This window comes from Nyctereutes procyonoides, unplaced genomic scaffold, assembly GCF_905146905.1.
Source record: "Nyctereutes procyonoides isolate TBG_1078 unplaced genomic scaffold, NYPRO_anot_genome, whole genome shotgun sequence".
Classification (NCBI taxonomy): domain Eukaryota; kingdom Metazoa; phylum Chordata; class Mammalia; order Carnivora; family Canidae; genus Nyctereutes; species Nyctereutes procyonoides.
This window is the reverse complement of record NW_026575021.1, coordinates 9347279-9371011: the sequence shown is the minus strand read 5'-3', so window position 1 is coordinate 9371011 and position 23733 is coordinate 9347279. Positions and strand designations below refer to the sequence as shown.

Below are 23733 nucleotides of genomic sequence, written 5' to 3'. Positions count from 1 at the left end.
TCCCCTAAATCAAACACCCCCAAAACGGTGGCATTTGCAATCTGCAAAAAATTCAATTGACACATATGCAAGTTTGTTTCTTCTTTCCAACAGCTGTATTTCCTGCCCCGCGGTGTGTCAATGCATTTGACAATGCTATTTAAATTTAATAAGTAAAGGCAAATGAAATTACAGAAACGGATCACCATTTTTATGGAAAACCAACTAAACAAATGTTTGGCTTAAAATGTCAGGCCATCATGGAACTTTAATAAAATACTCAAAGTAAATTCCCTAGAGGAGATGAACAATTCAAAAATAGAAAGTTTGAGAAAAGTGCTGATTGATACTTAAAGTACAAGTGGCACTCCATGTCCTAATGGATGAGGAACCATGTTACCCGGTCAGAGGACACCAGTCATGCAATGGGAGTCTCTGGGGCCCAGTAAGCAGCAGCTGTGTGGGATCTGAGACCATGGATGTGAACAACACTGGTCCGTGGGAGTCTACGGGAGAAATTAGTTCAATGTCATGTAGAATGACACTGTACAGGACTTAGGGTTATAAAAATTTTCCAGAATCCTAATAACAGAGTAGTTGGAACCTAGATTGTCTCAACCACAGGATAGCACTGCAGAGAGGCCAGCACTGTATGGCACTGCTCTTGTCTGTTGGGCCTCTCTTGAAGGATCTCGCTTATCCACCCTCCCTTCTCTTGAATTATCAGTGGTTAATCTTATGCTCTTATTTTGGAGTAACTGCTTAGATATGTACCCACTTGATGCTTTGTCCCCAAGCTCTGATGAGGTGGTCCCAAAAGGCTATTTATTCCTTTTTTTTTTTTTTTAAGATTTTATTTATTTATTCATGAGAGACACAGAGAGAGAGGCAGAGACACAGGCAGAGGGAGAAGCAGGCTCCCTGCAAGGAGCCCAATGTGGCCTCAATCCCGGATCCCGGGATCATGCCCTAAGCCGAAGGCAGACGCTCAACCGCTGAGCCACCTAGGCATCCCAAGTTGTCCTTTTTTAGAAGATTTTATTTATTTTTCTGAGAGAGAGAGAACACATAAGCAAGGGGAGAAGGAGGAGAAGCAGACTCCACACTGAGCATAGAGACCAATGAGGGGCTCAGTGGGCTCACTGAGATCATGATCTGAGCAGAAGTCAGATGCTTAACCGACTGAGCCACCCAGGCTCCCCCCAGGGAAAGTTGTTCTTTACAGAAGTCCAACTAATAAATGCAGAAGAAATGATTTTTAAAGAATTTCTGATTACTATTTTATAGCTACTTATGGAATAAAGAGTATAAGGAATGAACCTAAGTGGAAGTTAAAAAGACATTCGATAAAGGATGATGGCTAACTTTGTAACAGAGGGATCACATGGACACCACCCAGACCCACTAAGGAAGCCTAAAAAATGGCACGAGTGTATCATTATATGCCTCACGATGTGATGTACTAGGAAGTATGAAGTTTTCTTGCCCCCAGAATTCAACTCATCTTATCAAGCCAGTTTATAGGGGAAACAAAAAAGTTAAATGACACCAAAGGGAAACAGGACAAATCCAGAATGTAGGTCATTTTCCAGGACAAATGACCCAGTTTCTATAACAAATCAGTGGTCAGGTAAGGAAGAGAATTGTTATAGAATAAAAGAGACTTAAAGACATAACCAAATGAATCATGTTTGGATTCTGAATAGAAGAAGCTAAACTTGGGGTATGGGGGTGGCTCAGTTGGTCCAGCAACTGACTCTTGATTTGGCTTAGGTCATGATCTCAGAGGGGTGAAATCCAGTCCCCTGTCTATGATGGGTGTGGACAGCTTTAGATTCTCTCTTCCTCTGCCCCTCCCACCACACTCCTCTCTCCTCTCTTAAAAAAAAAAAAAAAAAAAAAAAAAGCTAACCATAAAAAGACTACTCTCAGACAATTGGGGAAGTCTGAGTATGGACCTGGTATCAGACGATAAAGAAAAATATTGCTAGGTGTGGTAGTAGCATAGTTATATTCAAAAATATTTTTATTGATTAGAAATGCATACTGAGGGGATCCCTGGGTGGCGCAGCAGTTTGGCGCCTGGCTTTGGCCCAGGGCGCGATCCTGGAGACCCGGGATCAAATCCCACGTCGGGCTCCCGGTGCATGGAGCCTGCTTCTCCCTCTGCCTGTGTCTCTGCCTCTCTCTCTCTCTCTCTCTCTCTCTGTGTGTGACTATCATAAATGAATTAAAAAATTTAAAAAAAAATTAAAAAAAAATAAAGAAATGCATACTGAAATTTTTACAAGTTAAATGACACAATGTCTGGAATTTCCCTGAACATGTTTAAGCAAAACTCAATACACTTAGGTGGATGAAATGAGACTGGCAAAAAAAAAGAAAGGCTAATCGCTGAAGTTTGAGGTTGGGTATGTGGAGTTCACAATATTCTTCTCCTTACTTGGGGATATGCCTGATATTTTCCACAATAAAAGGTTTTAAAAAAAATACCTTTTGCCATAGGCACTTACTCCTTAGGCTAAGAAGAAGCTGAAGTTATTATTACTTGGGAATTAATATTCCTTTATAATGAGAACTCCCCTATAAACACCCCTGGAAGGACATTTGAAAATCAAAACTCGGTTTTCAGTTCCAGAAGTCCATTTTTTTTTCCCACTCATGGCCCTAAAAGGCACCGGTTGGTTTTTCCTCAGCCACATTACCCTCTTCTGTAATAGCTTAATGAGACGCACAGGGTAAATGGAACTCCATTTGCTGCTTTGGCTGCTTGAGAACCATTAAAAGACCCTTAAAAGCATCACTCATGTATTAAGTGAAAGAAAACTCATCATTAAATTAAGGGAAAACAACTCTTCCCACTCAGGAGTTTTTGGTGTTGTAAAGTACCCTAGGTAATCAAACGTGTTCAAGCAAAAATGGTTGTGCTTTGTTGTAGCGTATTTCTAGAGCACAAGGAGAGCTCCCTTAGAATATCCACAATGTACTCTCCTCTTCGTCAATGAAAAAAGAATGGCTTCAGATTAAGAATTAAAATTTCCTGAATCAAAAAGTACTCTAATTAATGATCTGGGCACACTTGTACATTTTGAGCTCAATACTGTAAAGATCTGTGCAGTCCTTTAATTTGGCTCTTACTGCCTTACAGCTAAATTTGGCAGCTTCACTCAAACTCTAGGGTGGCTAATTAACACCCACAACACAATTCTCTCAGCCAGGATTCCTTCAAAAGCCTATCTCCAACCCACCAGACATCAGCTAGGATGTTAACCTAGGCTGTTTTGAGTAATTCTATAATACATCCAACTTTATTGCTAAAAAATCCTAGCCAATGACCCACCATTGCTCTTTTGGCTTTCCTGTGCAATGTCAAGTGCCACTGAGGTCAAGTTCTAAGGACACCTGGCAGAGTGTCCCACAATGTGTTCTGGGAATACCCTCAGCAGAATCAGCCGGTGTGTTAACAATACAGTTTGCTGGGCTCCCTCTCAAGCCTACTAAGTCAGACTATTTGCTGATGAGGCCTAGGTTTCTGCACCTCAAGCAAGAGTGCCAGGTGGTTCTTCCAAACACAATTTGACAACCAAGTTTTCAAAAATAGGAGTTTCTCTCAAGTCTACGAGAAAAACAGGATAGAGCTGACAAGTGAACCAGCATCAGGAGGAAAGCAGCCGGCCAGCATGTGGAACACTCTGTAAGACAACTGGCCCGGTTTCTTCAAAAAGTCAATGGCATATCCATCAGCTGATATATAAATTTAAAAAGGCAGTATATCCAATCAACACAGTATTATTCAGCCATCAAAAGGAATGAAGGAGTCCAGCCCTGCGTAGCACTACTCTTGTCCATTGGGCCTTAAAAACATTACGCTAAGAAAAAAAAGCCAGACACCAAAGACCACATGTTGTGTAATTCCATTACATGAAATGTCCTAAATAGGCAAATCTATAGAGATAGAAAGTAGATTTGTGGTTTCCAGAAGATAATGGGGAGCAGGGAAGGGGAGTTGCTGCTAATGGAGTGATGAAAATGTTCTGGAATTAGATAACAGTGATGGTAGCCCCAGTCTATGCATATACTAAAACCCACTGAATTGTGTACCCTAAAAGGGCGAATTTTATGGTATCTGAGTTGTATCTCAAACATTATAAATAGAAGAGTTGAAGTTAATAAAGTTATGTCAGGACTCACAGATCCAAGGCCACCCCAGTGTCCTGGCCCTCGTCATGAATCAAAACCTAGGTCAACCTGTATGTACAGGAAGCACCTATCACAGAAACCTTACCCCCAACACACATTCAACAGACACCCATTGCTTGTGAGGCACTGTACTCCCCCAATCCGTGACTGTTTTCCCTTGAATAGAGGGCATCAAACTTGTTACTAAATTTTGGGGTTTAGTTGTTTGACAAAGATGTTGGGGGGGAAAAAAGAGGGCATTTTTTTTTTCTTGACTAAAAGAGACTTAAAAGAAATGGGAAATATAACCAAATACAGTGAGCCGACTTTGTTTGGATCAAGATTGTCTGTCCAAAACAGACAATTTTAGGCAATGGGAGAAGTTGAATATAGATTAGAATTGTTGTTTATTTTCTTAGCAATCATACTGGCATTGTTAGGTATGATTATGCCTTTTCTTTTGAGATGAATACTGAAATATTTAGGGGTGAAATAACATGATATCTGGGGTTTCTTTAAAATAATTTGACAAAATAGTCTGTAAAATGAATGTTTTTGGTTGATACTTGTGGACTGAAAAATACACAGGGATATGTTGAATTTTATCTTGGTGCATAGCTGGATATTTTCATGAAAAAAAAATGAGAATAAAGGAACTCAGGCTTTCTAGAGTATCTTCATTTGTTTTGATTCCAGAAATTTCAGTTGTATGCTTACACACTACAAGTGTTAGGATGAGATTGAAGGGCAAATAGTAGAGGTAGGTCATTAGTTTTGAGCTTTTCAGCAGGAAAAGGCCAGAGGGACAATTTTGAATACCTTCCTTGAATTCAGTAAAATGAAATGGACAAAATAGAAAGGCACTGGGCCCAAGGTTCCTCGGTCATTTTAAAAAAGAAAAAAAAAAAACCTATTCTAAGTCTCTCCTCCAAAAGCCTCTTGAAGTTCATCCTCTTAGGATGAAATTATTGTTAACTAAATATGCACTTGATACCTTAAGCAACAAATTAATTTCACAGAAAAATACGTTTGTGTCTAATGTATGGGGCTCAACAGTTTATTGTGCAGGACTTCCTATGGTGACCTGTTGTTGCTTCAGAACTGGATTTTACTCTTAAAATCTTACTAGAGACATTTACTTGCCTTAAGATCTGCTGCTGGACACACACACACACATATATAACTTAATATTAAATAAGTATTAAGTTAGTTATTTAATATTAGTTAATACTTAGTTATTTAATACTTAATATTAAATAAGTATTACATAATATTAAATAAATAAATATATGTTATGTGTATATAACTATATCTATAACTTCATGCAGACTCTTTGGCCAGGGAATTCACCCCAATTATCACCCCTTTCTTGTGGGAGCATGCCATCTGTCTTCAGCCACCGATTTCAGTATCACAGGGAAGGCTGGCCCTTCTGCTTCAAGACCAGAACCCCATATTGTCAGATGTCATAACCCTCTTGCCATGTGATAACTAGGATTTGGAAAAAAAAAAAAAAAAAAAGCATTGACTAGGAGACCTTCCACCTGGACATCCAAAATCTTGGACATGTGAAAGTTTGAGAGATTATAAATGTTCTTTTCAGGTTCATGATCCTGAGGAGGGTGATTGAAGTGCCCTCTTTATGAAGATCCACCAAGGAACTTCTTTTTGGAATATTTTGAGTTTCTCTTGATTTTCTGATTTGTTTCTATTTTCTAATTTTTGCATCAACTGCCAGGCAGCTCAGAGAAAGGTTTTCGGCCTTCTTCCAGCAAGTGTCCAGCCTCATGGGTGCTATTTTGTGTACGAAGCCCCATGCTCCAATCTCCTCGCTGTTTTCTTTACATCTCGTTGCAATGTATTCTCATAAACTATATGCAAGTCCTCTTTGGACTAAGATGGGGGTATAACAATAAATAAATAAACAAACAATAAATTACAAATAAGCAAATGCAAAACCAGAAGGGAGAGAGGGCAAGACTCAGAGGGCTTTGGGTGTATTATTAGGACTTTCCTATATTGGAAAACAAAAAAAATGTGGCTTCAGAGATGGTCTAAGATCAATGTGTTTGTGTGTGAGATGGGAAAAAAGAAGACCATGTGAGATATGTTCCATCCCAAACAGGGTGGAGAAAGCAGACTTTTTATCCGGAGGGTTTGGTGGCTGTCCAGAGAGTACAGGCAATTGACCTTTTTATTTATTTTTGTGTGTGTGCAATTGACCATTTTCATGTTTGAGGTGGCTCTCAGGGAACCTTTCTACAGGTTGACCCATTATTCCTCAGTCTCTAAACCCAATCTCATTTTATATAGGGAAGATTCCTGAGGCTCAAAACCAAGCTTCTCCAAACTTGGCTGAGACCTTCTGCTCAGTTCTGGTGACTGGGTCCATCCTCCAGTGACCTCTCTGGTCACATACAGTCCTTCTGTATATCGTTCTTCTAAGCTCTTCCTGGAGCCAGGGTCACATGGTGGATCTCAGTGTGGTGACCAGGCCCTGCTTCCTTCCACCAGTCCAAGAGTCAGGCAGAAAGAGCACTGCAGCAGGAGTTCAAAAGCTAGAAACCACTTTCTGCCTAACCCTGGGTTTTAGCGTCTTCTGGGGCAAGTTATCACTTGTCCTGGTCTCAGTTTCTACCTGTACCAAAGGAGATCAAAACATTATATATTTCCAGCACTAGCATGAGGATCCAAGGGGGCAGTATATGTCAAAAACGTAGACAAGCGTCTGGCACATGAGATGTGCAGTGAAAGCTGGCCATTATTCTGATGAGTCAACAAGAAGCCCCTGGGTGGCTCAGTCGGTCAGGCGTCTCCTTTGGCTCAGGTCATGATCCCAGGGTCCTGGGATCGAGCCCCACATTGGGCTCCCCAGTCAGCGGAGAATCTGCTTCTCCCTCTGCACCTCTGCTACCCTGCTCAGGCACACATAGTCTCTCTCCTCTCTCTCTCTCAAAAATATATAAATAAATAAAATCTTTAAAAAAGAAGAGGAAGGTACAAACATGGAATTTCCTCCTTAGCCATGCTGTGCCGGGGATGTTACTGAAGGCTAGCCAAAGCTCACCTTTCCCCAAGCATCCAAGCAGCATGGGCAGATTGATAATGCAGCTACTGGAGCCAAGTTTACGTTCCAGGCCCCGGAAGGGGCACTACTGCGTGTTCATAGGGTTGTGTATTTTTGTTTAGTGCATAAATGTAAGATGTTTTTGCATTCTTTTTCTTAAGACAGACCACTCAAATCATCTGAGCTTCAGGCCTCACGAAGCCTGGCTCCACCTGGTATCAAGTCATAGCATATCTCTGGCACCACCACCACTCCATGGCCAGATGCGTGCTGCAGCAGATAGATTGATAGATGGGTACAGACTTCCAGGTATGATTGTACATGTTAAAAAGGCTAATTTGAAACACTGCCATCCACTTAGATGAGCCACCTTTGTCCTAAAAGAAAGAATATAAAGTTCTGATCTGTCTTTAGAACTTCATGAACACTTACATCATACCCCAAAGAGGTAGCTCTCTCTCAACAATGCCTTCTTCACCTTGCTGCTTAATCAAATTTCACACCATTCCCCGATCTTGCAGATGAATTGCTGTGAGGAATGCTCTGATCCCAGGCTATGTCGCCTCCTCTGTTTGTGCTGGTGGCTTTTTGCGGCCCTACCCTATCAGGAGGCCACTAGTTCCCACAGCTGAGCCCACTAGGCTTTGCAGAAATTGCATTCCACAGCTCAACAAAACACATTTTGCCATGAATTTAAAACAGCCTCTACAGGTAACTGTCACGCTTTCTTTGGCAAAGAAAAAGAAATCACCGAAACCTGGAAAAGATGGAATGTAATAGCAATATATAATAGATATTAGTTCTTAACAGAGCAAATCCTTGATGCTTAGGGCCAACGACGATGCCACCCAAATGCCTCTGCAGTTACCTCTCATGAGTCTAGGTGACCCTCTTAGTACACCTAACCCCCCTTTCAGTCTGCAGCCATTGAGAGGAACCCAGCAGGGGATGGAGAGCAGATTGTCATCCCTGTGTTAGGATCACCTCTATCAGAGCACAGGGTAGACACGAGAGAGAACACCACAGGCGTCACAAGGGAGATCATGATGTTTTCTTTGTCCCTTTTCAGTCAGGGGTGGCCAATGCCCAGGCTGGTCCCAGCCCTTAATGGGGTGAGCGTCTCTAACTGTGCCAAGTGTCAGCTCTCCTTTTTGAAAAGCGCTATACCGTTGTCCCTTGACCAACACAGGTTTGCTTGCTCAGGTCTGCTTGTATGTGGGTTTCTTTTTTTATTGACAAATGTAGTATAACACTATGAATGTATTTTCTCTTCCTTATGATTTTTTCTCTAGCTTTAAGAATACAGTATATTAACCATATAAATACACAAAAAGTGTGTTGTGTCTTATTGGTAAGGCTTCTAGTCAACAGTAGGCTATTCGTAGTTAAGTTTTGGGGGAATCAAAAGTTATATGTGGATTTTTGACTATGCCAGGGTCAGTGTGTCTAACCCCCACGCTGTTCAAGGGTCAATGGTACTTTATCCTGATATGCCCATACAGCTATTTACAGAAGGATAAAATAGGCTTTCTTTTATTTTCTGTAATGAAAATGATTATTATTTTATTTTCTGATTACAAATAACACAGACTCATTGTAAAGAATTTGAATGACTCAGAAATATTTAAAAAATTATTTAACATAGACTCATTGTAAAGACTTTGAATAACTCAGAGATATTTAAAAATATTTAAATATTTTAAATACTTGAAGCCCCACCACCTTGAGAGAACCACGGCTAACAGAACCATCTTTTCATGTAGACACACAAACTGTAATATGCATATATATGGATATAGATACAGATATGTAGATATATAGATACTTATAGATACTATAGATTTTATTTATTTGAGAGAGAGTCGCACAATCGCACAATTGGGAGTGAGGGCAGGGTGGTGCTGAGGGAGAGGAAAAAGCAGGCTCCCCACTAAGCAGGAAGCCTGACTCTGGGCTCTATCCCAGGACCCTGGGATCATGACCTGAGCCGAAGGCAGACACTTAGAATGAGCCACCCAGGCGCCCCAAGATACATGTGGTTTTATCATAGACATTTCCTCTCTCCTTCTCACTCCTCCCTACCCACCCTCTGTCCTCCAGATAATCATCCTAGGAATATGCTGTGCTTATAGATGCCGAATCTTGAGGGATAAATAGGAGTCAAGGAGCAAAGGAGGAGAGGTGACGGGCAGTGCAGACAAGGAAAACAGCACGTGCGAAAGCAAGGAAGCAGGAGCTCTCTGAGCAGTGCTTCTCAAAACCTCAATGCATACATGTTACATTGGTTGAAATGCAGATTATGAATCAGCAGATCAGGGATGGGGCCTGAGATTTTTTTTAACTTCTAACAAGCTTTCAGGTGGTGGCTGTGTTGCTGCATCACACTTTGGGATGTGCTAAATTGCTGTGCTATGCAAAATGGTACCTACCAGTCATCACTGATGACTATTTAAGTTTAAATTAAAGGTAAATAAAATTTAAAAATCAGTTCCTGGGATCCCTGGGTGGCGCAGCGGGTTAGCACCTGCCTTTGGCCCAGGGCGCGATCCTGGAGACCCGGGATCGAATCCCACGTCGGGCTCCCGGTGCATGGAGCCTGCTTCTCCCTCTGCCTGTGTCTCTGCCTCTCTCTCTCTGTGTGACTATCATAAATAAATAAAAATTGAAAAAAAATCTTAAAAAATCAGTTCCTTCGTTGTACTGCTCACACGTCAGCTACTGACTAGCCACGTGTGGCTGCCATCTTGGAGAGCACAGCTATAGAACATTTCCATTATTGCAGAGAGTTGTGTGGAGCAATGCTGGACAGAGCATTCAGGGGCTTACAAATAGTTGAGTATGGCTGGATCCTAATAGGTCTGTGGGGTGGGGGGAGGTAGAAGGATAGACAGGGAATTGGTCTTGGTCCTGGTGGCAGTGAGGACCATTTAAGGATTTCCAATGGTGTGGAAGTTGTACTGGGGGAGGGAAGACTGGAGGCAGGGAGGTGGAGTGGAGGCTGCTGTGGTGGGCCAGAAAGTACATGGTGTGAGCTAGAACCAAAGTAAGGGAGTGGGTAGGAGAGGGAAGACTCATGGGATGGTCTGTGGAAAGAACTGACCGAATAGGAGGGAGGAAGCAGGATGCTGAGAATGGGAGGAGGAGGAGGAGGCAGAGAGAGGCCATCACTAGGGCTGAGCTCTGGACAGCTGGCCCGAGGAATTGCTAGTCATCAAGAGGACACAGAAAGGAAGTGGGGGGTTGGAAGAACAGAAGGAACTGTGCTTGAGACAACTGTGCTGATTTTGTGGCGTCTCTGGCTCCTCCGGATGAGGATGGGTGCAGGACTTGGGGGCATCTGCTCCTTAAAGCCAGGGAGAGTGGTTTAGGTGAAGGGATCACCTCTGCATGGGAGGGATTGTGGGGTGGGGGGATCCAGGGAGGCTGGGAGTCCAGCACTGGCATCCTGGCTCTGCCATAAGTTGTGCAGTCTGGGAAAATCACTCAAGCTTTCTTGGCCTCAGCTTATGATCTCTTGAGTGATGATAATGGTATTTTTATGTAAAAGGCTAAATTCTCTGGCTGGTTCATCAGTGCTCAGTCAGTGTTACTAATAAAATTCTTGTTATCTGCCTTTCAGGATTGTCTTAGGGATGAGGGATGGCATGTGTAGTGTCTGATGCTCAATAAATGACTTTTATTATTGCCATTCCTGGGAAGTTGGTCAGCAGGAGCGTACAGAGTAAAAAGAGAAGTGAGTTGAGAGAGAATGTCGTCAGAACCAACACTTGAAGGGTAGGAACAAAAGAGGAGGAAGGAAGGGCCACAGATGTCGGTGGAAAAGGCAGGGATGAGTGGAGGCTCAGAAACCAGAGGGAAGGAGGAATCAAGGAAGGAGTGCTCAGGTATGTCCGATGCCACGGAGGCCGGGGGAAGATCAGGAGCAACGGATCTGGTCACCGAGAGGTCACTGGTGGCCTCGGAGAGCAGTTTCAGGGAAATGGGGAAAAGGAAAGTCAGACTGTACCGACCCGAGGGCTGAATAAGGCTGAGGCAATGGAGGCCTATGTTGGCATGGTCTTTCTTTTCTTTCTCTTCCTTTTCTTTCTTTCATTTTTCTTTCTTTCTTCCTTCCTTTCTAGTATTTTATTTTATTTATTCATGAGAGACACAGAGAGAGACAGAGACACAGGCAGAGGGAGAAGCAGGCTCCATTCGGGGAACCCAATGCTGGACTTGATCCCAGGACCCTGGGATCACGCCCTGAGCCGAAGGCAGACGCTTGGTTGAGCTGAGCCCCCCAGGTGCCTGATGGCATGGTCTTTCTGAAGGTCTGTTGGGAAGGGGAGGGGAGTGTAGTACCTGGGGACTGGGACCCATTTGATGGAGGAAGAGTTTATTCGGGTTGAAAGAGAGCGTAAACACATAGAGAACTAAGAGCCAGAGAGAAGAAGCGAGAGACAAGACAGAGGGCAAAATAACCCAAATAACAGATAGCCCGGAAGGCTGAGGGAGACTGGCAGGAATGGAGTCTGGAGCCCAGGGGCCAGGATATATTTAATGGTGGTCCAGGGGAGAGGTACCTGTTTACAGAGGTGGGAGTTTGGGGTAATACAAAGGCAGTACCTTGGGGATCTCTGGGTGGCTCAGTGGTTTAGCGCTACCTTTGGCCCAGGGTGTGGTCCTGGAGACCCAGGATCGAGTCCCGCGTCGGGCTCCCTGCATGGGGCCTGCTTCTCCCTCTGCCTGGGTCTCCGCCTCTCTCTCTCTGTTTCCCATGAATAAATAAAAAATCTTTAAAAACAAAACAAAACAAAGACAGTACCTGCCCATCAGTTCTCCTGTGCTTTTCCACCCAGCTCCCAGGTCCTCTAGGACAAGCTAAATTCTCTCAGAGTGGACAGATTTCTCTCAAATAATCAGGTCAATGGATTCCATTTTCTTTCAACTGAATCATAAGCATTTTTAATACCAAATACAGATTACTCTGAATTTAATTCCAAAGCAGTTAGGCAATAAGTTAACTTTACTCCTTCATGTCTGTATTAATCATAATTAATTCTTTTTAATAGTTGAGAAGACATTTTTCCTCTACACCAAACAGCTTTACCATTTCGAATGAATGACAGTTGTCATTTGGCCAGAGGTGCAAAGTCTTCAGATTGAGGTGGATTTCTCCTGAGTTCAAGGGAAACCCTATTGTAATTATTTCATAACCTCTTTGTGTTGTTATCATCTGGCCTGGGAGGCAAACATCCTGCACAACTACTCCCAACCCCACTAGGGTTGCCACTGAACTCCTACATTAGTGTCTCTTGGCTGAGATTTACTTCTCTGTCCTAAAATTCTTCCCATTGCAACTTGTCCACACTCAGTGACATAACTGAAGGAAAGGTAATACCTGTCTACGTGTCAGGTATCCAAAGGGACTGTAACAAGACCAGATGGAAAACCAAAGGCATATTTAGAAGATTCTAAGATAAGAAAGGTAAAGGGAGGGACACGGGTGACTCTGTGGTTTAGCGCCTGCCTTTGCCCAGGGCATGATCCTGGAGACCCAGGATCAAGTCCCACAAGGCTGGGGGGTGGGGGGGCTCCATGCATGGAGCCTGCTTCTCCCTCTGCCTGTATGTATCGGCCTCTCTATCTCTCTGTGTTATGAATAAATAAGTAAAATCTTTTTTTTTTAATTTTTATTTATTTATGATAGTCACAGAGAGAGAGAGAGGCAGAGACACAGGCAGAGGGAGAAGCAGGCTCCATGCACCGGGAGCCTGATGTGGGATTCGATCCCGGGTCTCCAGGATCGCGCCCTGGGCCAAAGGCAGACGCCAAACTGCTGCGCCACCCAGGGATCTCTAAATAAATAAAATCTTTTAAAAAAACCCAAAAGGTAAAGGGACAGCAAAGTGGTGTTCCCTCTACCACTTTAACCCATTTTACATCCTTCTAGGAGTATCTACAAAGTAGTGGCTGGCTGCCAGGACTTAATAAAATCTACTCCATTTCCTCTCGGGCAGAAATCACCTTAATGCCTCTCCAGCCACACCCTATGTCAGGGCCTGTCATTTCCTCTCCTAAAAACTGCTTGAATCTCTTTGCATTGTTCTCAGCATCAACCACACACTATACCAGGGCCTCCGGCTGGGGCCGAGGGCCCCTCTGCTCCTGCGTCCTTAAATCCCATTATACTTTTGGGTCCTAAAAGGGGTCTGGCGCTTTCCTGGGGAGCCCCCACCCCCTGGGCATGGCCTGTCCGCGCTGCTGGTCTCCCCGCGGGGAGGCGGCGTCCCATAGGATCCTGGGGCCTGGACTTTCAGACCTTTTGGACTGAGATCCCGAACCCACCACTTGCTAGCTCCTGGGCCACCTGGCAAGCTACCCAGCGTGGCTCAGTTGCCCCACGTGAAACGTGGGGCTGATACAAGATACTCGCAAGACGGAGCGTTACCGGCGGGTGGACTCTCGGGGCGGTCCTACAGGGTCTCCGGGAGCAGGACTCCGAGGCCGGGCCGGGTGCTCGTCGGGGCTGGGCGCGGCCCAGGGCGGGGCAGGCGCGCTCGGGACCCGCCCTGGGCTGCGGCGCTTCGCTTCCGTTACGGCTCGGCCCGACCCGCTGCCCGACCCCTCCGAGCGCGCCGCGCGCGCCGCCGCCACGAGCCGCGACTGTCCCCGGGGCCCGGCCCGCCGGCCAGGGAGGCGGCTCCGCGCAGGCCCAGCTCCCGCTCCCGCTCCCGCCGCCGCAGGGCCGGGGCGCCGGGCCGGCCGAGGGGCGCGGGCGCCGATCCGTGCGGGGATCCGCGCCGGGTCCGTGCACCGACCCCTCCCCCGCCGCCACCGGGTCCGTGCACCGACCCCCACACCGCCCCCCGACTCCCGTGCCCGGCGCCCTCTCCCACCGCCAACCGGTCCGTGCACGGCCCCCCACACCGCCGCCAGGTCCAGGCACCGCCCCCTCGTCCGTGCACCGCCCCACCCCCCGTGCACCACCCCCTCCCCAGCCGCGTCCGTGCACCGCCCCCTTCCCCGTCCGTGCACCACCCCCTCCCCAGCCGGGTCTGTGCACCGCCCCCTCCCCCGTCCGAGCACAGCCCCCGCCCCCGCCGCCGGGTCCGTGCGCCCTCCCCTCGCCACCGGGGGACGGGCCGAGGAGCGCGGGCGCCAATAGGGAGCGCGCCCCGCCCCGCCGGGGCCTCCGGGATGCGCCTCTCCCCACACCTTGCCGCCGGGTCCGTGCGCCGCCTGCGTCCAAGCGCCGGGCCCGTGTCCCCTCCCCTTACGGCCGGGGGCGGGCCGAGGAGCGCGGGCGCCAATGGGGAGCGCGCCCCGCCCCGCCATTGGGGATGCGCCGCCCCCGCCCCCCGCCGCCGGGTCTGTGCGCGCCCGCCGGGGTCCGCGGGAGTCGGGCCAGGTCAGCGGGGGTGAGCGGGGGCGAGCGGGGGGCGAGCGGGGGGGGGGGGGGGCGCGGGCGGCGGGAGGGCCTCGGCCGCGTCCCCTCGAGCTTTGCCCGCCCCGAGCCCCGTGCTCCCGGCGGCCAGGACGGAGGGGTAGAGCAGCCCTCGGCGGCCCGGGGGGCGGGCGGCTCAGCCCGTCCCGGGGCCGCGCGAGGCACAGGCGCCGCGAGGGGCCGCCCGGAGGCCTCCCCCCGCCCCGCCCCGCCCCGCCCCCCGCCGACCTTGCGCTCTGCTCCCCAGGCCGGCGACTCCGGAGGGCTCGGGGCGGCCCGGGTGTCGGACGCGAGCGGGGCCGCGGCGGCCGGAGCTCCCCGCGCAGGTAGGACCCCCCGCCCCTCCCCCCCCCGCGACCCCGGGCCCGGCCCGGAGCACGTGGCCGCCCGCCCCGCCCAGCCCCCGCGGCGCCCCGCGATCGGGCCCCGGGCCCCCCCTTTCCTGTGCCCTCCCAAGGCGGCCGCGGTGCCCTGGGAGGCCAACACAGAAGGGGACAGCAAGGCTCCATGAAACCCAGGGACGAGCCCGCGCAGCTCCTCTTTGGATCCTGTCTGGAGTCACAGCCCGACCGGAGACGGCTCCTTCCGGCCGAGCACCTGTGTGGGGGGTTTTGTAAGCTCTTGTGCGTCCGCGCGGGAGAGCGGGGGAGGGAGAGCGGGAGGGAGAGCGAGAGCGAGCACGTGCTGGCGCTGCGGCGCGGGGGAGGGGCGGGAAGCGGCCGCGGCCCGGGGACCCTGACCCCGCGGAAGGACGCCCGCCCCGGAGCACCCGGGCGCCCCCTTCTGCCCCCTTCTGCCCCCTTCTGTGATGGGATTCTAGTTGGTAGCACAGAGAGGAGTGCAGGCTTCCCCGTCCTTAGCCGATCCTTGCAGAGGTGCTGGTCTTTGGAGGGTGGGGAAAGCAGGGGGGTGGAACGCAGAACGCAGGGCTTCTTCCTGCACCCCTGTCTTCGGAGACAAACTGAGAACAAGGTACCTCAACGACTGTTCTCTGTCGGAAAGGCCATTTGGAAGTTTTTCCTTTTTTATAGGTTGACAGCTACAGGTAGCAGCCGTGGAAGCTGGAATATTCTGATGCTGGTTATTTTTACTGACCTGCAGCAACTCTGCGGCCTAAGGTACACACATGCTTCTGTGGGACCCAAAAATTCAGGAAATGTCCCCCACCCCTGGCCCCTAGAGGAGTATGCACTGCGGCCTCCAGCCCAAGTCAGTGCCAAGAATACCCGCAGAGCACGCCCTTAACAGAAAGTTCCATATGGCAATGAGTAGCTAAGAGCTTGAGAAACTCCCCCAAACTTACTAGAAATCCCCTAGACCAGCCCATAAAAATCCAGCTGGAACCCACCTCGAGCCCAAGTCCCTGCTCCACCGTGACAGGTACGCTTGGACCCAAGCTTGAGCTTGCTAATAAAGCCTCATGTTCTTGCATCGGTGTTGGCTCCTTGGTGGTTTCTCGGCTTTGCAATCTTGGGCACAACATTTGGGGGCTCGTCCGGGATCTGAGAGACCCCCAGGACCCACCCAGAGGGTCCCACGCCTGGGGAGTGCACTCAGCTTTTTCTACCTTTTGCACACATATTTTCTGAGCTCTGTACTGTACCTTGATGGGCCAGCTGGGAAGTCAGGGCACCGAAATGGTGGACCTTCCACCAACCCTCTCCAAGCTGGCAGACTTTCCTACCACCCTCACAACGGGCCTGGCCTTCTTGTCACCATCGAGAGACCAAGACCCGACACTCTCCATCCAGGAACTTCCCAGTTGGGAAGTGCCAATCACCTACTCCCCGCCCCATGTCCCTTGGGCACCACATACCTTACAGATATGAACTCGAACCTGTGCCTTGCGATGATCCCACACACTTTCCCCCGCCCCATACTCACTAACCACCACATACCTTGCTTTTTTTGGGGCAAGCCAGGGCCCTACTCCAACCCAATAAAAGAGACCCAATAAAAGAACATCGCTAATTCCTTCTCAGCACGACTTCCCCCAACTCACTACCCCTCCCTCTCCCTCTCCCTGTCCCTCTCTTCGCGGAACCTTGTTGGGGCCAGGCGGGAAGAGAAACTCCTCAAGATGGCGGATACCCCAAATGGCTGAGGTTCCTGTCACCACCTCCACCTGGGACGCCAATGGACCAATGACCTGCTGACAGCTTGACGCAGACCCTTAGACCTCTCCTTTGGACTTACCCGACCGGACCCAATGCCCTTCAAACCCCAGAGGAGGAAGTCACCTTTGACTGACCGAATTGCAATCCTTCCTTTGCATAGTGAGGGTCACTCTGGTTGGATTGCAATCCTTCCTTTGCATATGAGCCGACCAATAGGAAACCATTCTGCCTTACGACGTTATGTAAACCCCCTGCCACCTTGTCTTGGCGCGACTTCCCGACTCACTCTTCCCCTCCGTGAGTCGTGGAACCTCGCCCGAGGGTGCCTGCAATAAAATCTGTTCTTGGACCCTCGCTTGCCTTGGCGGTCTCATTTCTATTTAGTTACCAAAAAACCTAACAAACCTCACCCGAGGGTGCTTGAAATAAAGCTCGTTTCTCGGATCCATTTGCCTTGTTGTCTCTTTCCTTAACATCACTGGCGGGGGAAACTCAATATGTATTGCCGAAACCCGAGAGGAGGTTGAGCCCTTGCCCGGCACAGGGACTCCCTCCTCCTCCTCCAGACCTCAACCCCTGCAGCCCACCTCCACGAGGCTTACTTAGGGACCTGTCGTGGTGAGTGTTCCCTGGCCCCAACCCACCTCCGGGGTCGCCCTGTCCTAGCCACAGCCGCGCCTGGGCAGACCTCCGGCCACCTGGTGGCCCCGCCAGTCCCAAGGAATCAGGAGACGTCCTCATTCCGAGGAAACTACTGTCCCTCCGTTGACCCGGTACACGGACAAGGGGACGCCCTTCTCCGTGAGTTGAGTGGGTCAGTGAAGGGGACCATGGGAGCTTCCCAATCCAAATTCAACCCCAAAACGCCCCTGGGCTGCCTTCTGGCCAACCTCCGTACATCGGAGTGGGACCAGGACTTACCCAGATGGCGTCTTCTACATTATTGTGCCATCGTATGGCCTCAGTACAAATTGGGCAACCAATCACAATGGCCTTCCGAGGGCACGTTTGACTTTCAGGTACTCACAGATCTCAACCTCTGCAGACACCAGGGCAAATGGTCTGAAGTTCCTTATGTTCAAGCTTTCTAGACCTTGGGATCCCGCCCATCCTTGTGCTGGGTTCCTTTTCAGCCAACCCGGACAATTTCATAAAAGAATTCCAATATCTGGCCCAAGCCTATGATCTCACCTGGCATGACCTACACGTGGTTCAGACCACTACCCTCCCCGCCGAGGAGAGGGAACGCATCCAGGCCGCCACCCGAGAACATGCCGATCAGGTCCATCTCCCTGATGCCACCATGCCCGTAGGCGCTCAGGCAGTACCTGCCATAGAGCCCGGGTGGGACTATCAGAGTGGCTGCCAGCGGCCAGACCACATGGTTCAGTGCCTTATCACCAGCATGAGGGCGGCCTCCAATAAGGCCGTTAACTACAATAAGATTGGGGAGATTATCCAAGCTCCAGATGAAAACCCCACCCTATTCCTTAACCAGCTGACTGAGGCCCTAACACAATACACCAGATTAGACCCGGCCTCTCCGGCAGGAGCCACAGTCCTGGCGACCCACTTTATTTCCCAATCAGCGCCGGACATCAGGAAAAAACTGAAAAAGACAGAGGAGGGACCCCAGACCCCCATCTCTGACTTGGTGAAATGGCCTTTAAGGTTTTTAACTCCCGAGAGGAGGCAGCCGAACTCAAACGGCAAGCCAGACCCCAGCAGAAGGTCCAGTTACAAACCCAGGCCCTGGTGGCGGCCCTGTGGCCAGCTGGTTCCGGGAACCAGCAACGAGGGGCAACCGGACGTACCCCTTCGGGGACATGCTTTAAATGCGGTGCCGAAGGGCACTGGGCCCGTCAGTGTCCTAACCCAGAGGCACCCACGACGCCGTGCCGTCAGTGTCACCTGATGGGACATTGGAAGTTGGACTGTCGAAGCCTCAGGGGATCCTCAGCGCCTCTACTCGGGGGAAACCCTGAACTGGCAGGTCCCGCTTTTCCAGCTACTCAGGCTGGAGGACGACTGATGGAGCCCGGATTCGGATACCCCCTCAGCCAAGCCGAGCCCAGGGTAATGCTCCAGGTAGCAGGTAAGTCCATCTCCTTTTTGCTGGACACGGCAGCTACCTACTCAGTCCTGCCATCCTACTCGGGACCCACACATGCCTCACCAGTCGCGGTGATGGGAATCAACAGTACCTCCTCCTTCCCTAGGATGACCCAACCCCTCACCTGGGGCCTGGATGGTTTCCCTTCCTCTCATTCATTCCTCGTAATCCCCACCTGCCCAGTGCCCCTCTTGGGCAGAGATATCCTCCAAAAACTGCGGGCCACCATCTGCTTTTCTCCCTCTCCCTCAGCCTCGGAGTGTCTCCTATTGTCACTCCTCCCCTCTCCTCCGACCCCCGTCCCATCAAACCTGCCCGCCATTAATCCCCAAGTTTGGGACACATCCAAACGCATTGTCATCTCACACCACAGTCCTGTTCATATGCAGTTAAAGGATAACTCCACATACCCCTCTAGGGCTGTTTCCCATCTCCCTAATCCATCGTTGGGGTCTCAAACCTATAATAGACCGCCTAAAGCAGCAGGGCCTTCTCGTCCCTATCAACTCCCCCTGCAATACCCCTATCCTGCCTGTGCGAAAGCCATCAGGGGCCTACCGGCTAGCACAGGACCTACGACCCAATGAAGCCGTCATCCCACTCCACCCCGTCGTTCCCAATCCCTATACCTTGCTATCTCACATCCCTCCCGGCACCTCTCATTTCACGGTTCTCGACCTAAAGGATGCAACAAGGCTGACGTGGTCAGGCAGACGGCCCTTAGCACCACTCCTGCCCCTGTACTCTTAACACCACACACCAACCTTGTTACACCAAGGAGGAGACGCTAGCACTCCAGAGGCTGGGGGTAAGCTGGGGGACAAAGGGTGGATCCACATCCAGAACCGCCTTGCCATACCTGAAAATCCGGCCCACACCTTGGTCACAGAAATTCACCAGATGCTTCATATCGGCCCCAAGGCGTGGTTTCAGTTCTTGCAGCCTCTCTTCTATCCCCCTTCCCTGTCCAAGGTCGTTGAAACCGTCCACGGGGCATGTACTGTCTGTTCAGCTGTCAGTGCACAAGGTGGAATCCGCAGGCCAGGACCTAACCACCAATTGCGGGGCCACCAGGCAGGAGAAGACCGGCCGCTGGACTTCACCCACATGCCCCGTCATAAAACCCATCGGTACCTACTAAGCCCGGTTGACACGTTCACAGGTTGGATAGAAGCTTATCCCACGGCCCGTGAGACGGCGGACGTCGTGGCCACCGTCCTTACAAACACATCATTCCCCGTTCCGGGCTGCCTCGAACCCTCCAGTCGGACAACGGGCCCGCCTTCTTATCCAGCATAACCCGGCAAGTGGCTGAAAGTCTCAGCATCTCCTGGAAACTACACATCCCTTACCATCCGCAGGCATCGGGTAAAGTAGAAAGGGCCAACGGCCTACTTAAAGCCCAACTCCTCAAACTTACCCTGGAAACCCATCTCTCTTGGCCTACCCTCTCGCCCCTAGCCCTCACCAGGCTTAGGGCGGCCCCCCGTGGACCCTCGGGATTGAGCCCATTCGAACTCCTCTACGGTCGTCCCTTCCTTATAGATCACAATCTCCCGGCTGTCCCCCCACTCCTCCTCTCTTACCTGCCGTACCTTACTCTCCTTCAGGCCCTCCCGAGAGCTCATGCTGACTCAGTCCCCCTAGCCCCGAACGACCTCGAGGACGATGAGATTCCTCCCCAGAAGCTGCTCCCAGGTGACCAGGTTCTCCTCAGGAGTCGCAGCCCCGGCCCCTTGCAAACGCGGTGGACGGGACCCCACACCGTCATCCTCACTACCCCAACTGCGGCTAAATTCCTGGGCCACCAGCCACGGGTACACATCGACAACCTTAAATGGGCCCCCGCCGACTGTAAATGGGCCTCCCCGATGGTGGGCCCCACCAAGCTCCGCTTGGTTAAGTCTCCTCCTAATACTCCTCCTGAGCCCCCCGATCCAGGCGGAGTCATGTGGCTGCATGAGGGGCTCGGGTACTTCACGCTACTTCTCAGCTTGTACCTCTATGCCAAAATCTTGCTACCAGGGAAAAACGCCAACCCTCTGCATGTCGCCCTATGCCCCGGGAAGGACCTTTTGGACCTCTGAGCTGTCTCAAACCTTTCAATCCCCCTGCACTAAGTACCCTAAATCTGGAAAGGTCTGCTGGACCTATTTGGCCCAAATAGGACTCTCTGATGGGGGAGGGGTCCAGGACCAGGCCTCCCGCAACCACTCCCTCAGGAGAGTACAACACCTGTACAAGCACAACCCGGATATAAAGGGATCCATCTCGACTCCTCACGGGGAGCACCCTCCACCAAACCGCTCACCCTAACCCTCCTAAATTCCAGTTACAACCTCTGGAAAAATGTTTCTGGAGGACAAGATTGCTGGATCTGCTTTCCTTTTTCTTCCCTCACTAACATCATCGGGATCCCGATTCCTAATCCTGGCCTATACCCAATTTCTCCAATAAAACGGTCCACATTGGACCTATCGGTGCTCCCATATCGATCCTGAACCTCATCTCCTCCACCCCTCATACCACCAACAACATCTCCACTCTCCCCTACTGCACCCCCTCAGGAATCTTTCTCTCCTGCCCGACAGGACTCTTGTTGCTTAACCGCCAATGACTCTTTAAACTGCACTCTCATCCTTCTGTCTCCCACCACAAGCATCTATTCCTCTGAACAGCTCTCCTCTCAAGTATTCCCTACCCCTACCCCTCGGAGAAAAAGGGCTGTTTTTCTCCCCTTCTTAGTAGGGGCAGGACTAACAACTGGGGTGGCAACTGGGGCGGCGGGACTGGGAACCTCCACTAACTTCTATTACAAGCTCTCCCAGGCACTCAACAAAGACATGGAACGTATAGCCGACTCCCTCACGGCCCTACAGACTCAAGTCACCAGCTTAGCTGCCGTCACCCTGCAGAACCGATGGGCCCTGGACATCCTCACCGCTGAAAAAGGGGGAACATGCCTCTACCTGAACAAGGAGTGCTGCTATTTTGTCAACCAGTCGGGCATAGTCACCTCCAGAGTCAAGGAGCTCAGAGATCGGATCCGAGCAAGGCGTCAAGATGACTCTCTTTGGGGCTTAAACCCTCAAGCCTGGGTGACCTGGCCTCTCCCCTTGGCAGGGCCCCTCTGTAGACTCCTCCTGTTAATCTTAATCGGTCCCTGCCTTATGCGTTATGCACAAGAGCGCCTGCGAGAAACAACCAGAATATCAGTTAACCAACTCCTCCTACAGCCCTATTCTCGCCTGCCCACTTCCGATGGCCTCTACGATGGCGCCCCACTGCCTGCAGGAAGTAGCCAGAGCAAAGTCAACGTCCCCTGACACCAGTATATAAAAGGTTGGAATGATGGGCCGGCAGGGAAGTCGGGGCACCGAAATGGTGGACCTTCCACCAACCCTCTCTAAGATGACAGACTTTCCCGCCACCCTCACAACGGGCCTTCTCGTCACCATCGGGAGACCGACACTCTCCACCCAGGAACTTCCCATTTGGGAAGTGCCAATCACCTACTCCTCGCCCCGTGTGTCCTGAGCACTACGTACCTTACAGATATGAACCGAACCCATGCCTTGGCGATGATCTGACACACTTCCCCCGCCCCATGCTCACTAACCACCACATACCTCGCCTTTTTTGGGTACAAGCCAGGGCCCTACCCCGACCCAATAAAAGAATATCACCAATTCCTTCCCAGTGTGACTTACCTGACTCACAACCCCCCCACCCCTGTGAGTCATGGAACCTCGCCCTAGGGTGCTTGCAATAAAGCTCATCTGGGATCCATTTGCCTCATCTCTTTCCTTGGCATCACTGGCGGGGAAACTCCACAGTAAGGTGTTCTGTACTGCGAGAGTGAGCATGTGCTGGCGCTAGAGCGCAGGCAGGGGCGGGAAGAGGACCCTGGTCCCGGGTAGGCCCCATCTGGCCTAACTGGGCAGCCAGGGCTCACCCCGGGCCCTGGGATCCAGCCAACCGCTGGAGCACCCAGGTGCCCCCTTCTGTGATGGGATTCTAGTTGGTAGCACAGTGAGGAATGCAAACTTCCCCCTTCTTAGATGATCCTTTCAGAGTTGCTGGTCTTTGAAGGGTGGGGAAAAACCAGGGGAGGGGGGATGGAACACAGGAACACAAGGCTTCTTCCTGGACACATATCTTTGGGGACAAACTGAAAATAAGGTACCTCAAAATTGTTTTCTGTTGGAAAGGTCATTTGGAAATTTTTCCTTTTTTCCAGGTTGAAAGCTACAGGTAGCAGCCGTGGAAGCTGGAATATTCTGATGCTGGTTATTTTTACTGACCTACAGCAACTCTACGGCCTAAGGTACACACATGCTTCTGTGGGACCCAAGAAATTCAGGAAATGCCCCTAGAAAAGTAACGACTGCGGTCTCCAGCCCAAGTCAGTTCCAAGAATACCCGCAGAGCACGCCCTTAACGGGAAGTTCCATATCGGGATTAGGGACTAAGAGCTTGAGAAACTCCCCCAATCTTACTAGAAATCCCCTACCAGCCCATAAAAATCCAGCTGGAACCCACCTCGGGGTCCAAGTCACAGCCGAACCAGAGGAAAATGTCCTTTCCATTCCAGCATCTTTGTGATTTTGTGACACTGTTCAGAGCACAAAGTGATGAAATCAAACTTAATCATAGCGTTGGTGGTACCTGCATTCAGTTACACTGTCCGTATTCGGGGGCACCTGGGTGGCTCCGTGGTTGAGCATGTACCTGCCTTCGGCCCAGATTGTGACCCCCTGGGGTCCTGGATTCGAGTCCAGCAGGGAGCCTGTTCCTCCCTCTGCCTTGTGTCTCAGCCACTCTCTGTGTCTTTCATGAATTAAATAAAGTG

At 50.4% G+C, this 23733-nt stretch overlaps 1 long non-coding RNA gene and 1 other non-coding gene across 3 annotated transcripts in view; one reads left to right on the top strand and one right to left on the bottom strand.

Annotated features, from left to right (window-relative positions):
* Window positions 1-23733, bottom strand: part of LOC129519784 (uncharacterized) — a 62902-nt gene that overhangs the window by 9157 nt on the left and 30012 nt on the right. The gene's annotated exons all lie outside the window — the stretch shown is intronic.
* Window positions 15096-15217, top strand: LOC129520830 (small nucleolar RNA SNORA26). The gene has a single exon (XR_008666681.1). It is a non-coding gene; the product is annotated as a small nucleolar RNA SNORA26 (small nucleolar RNA).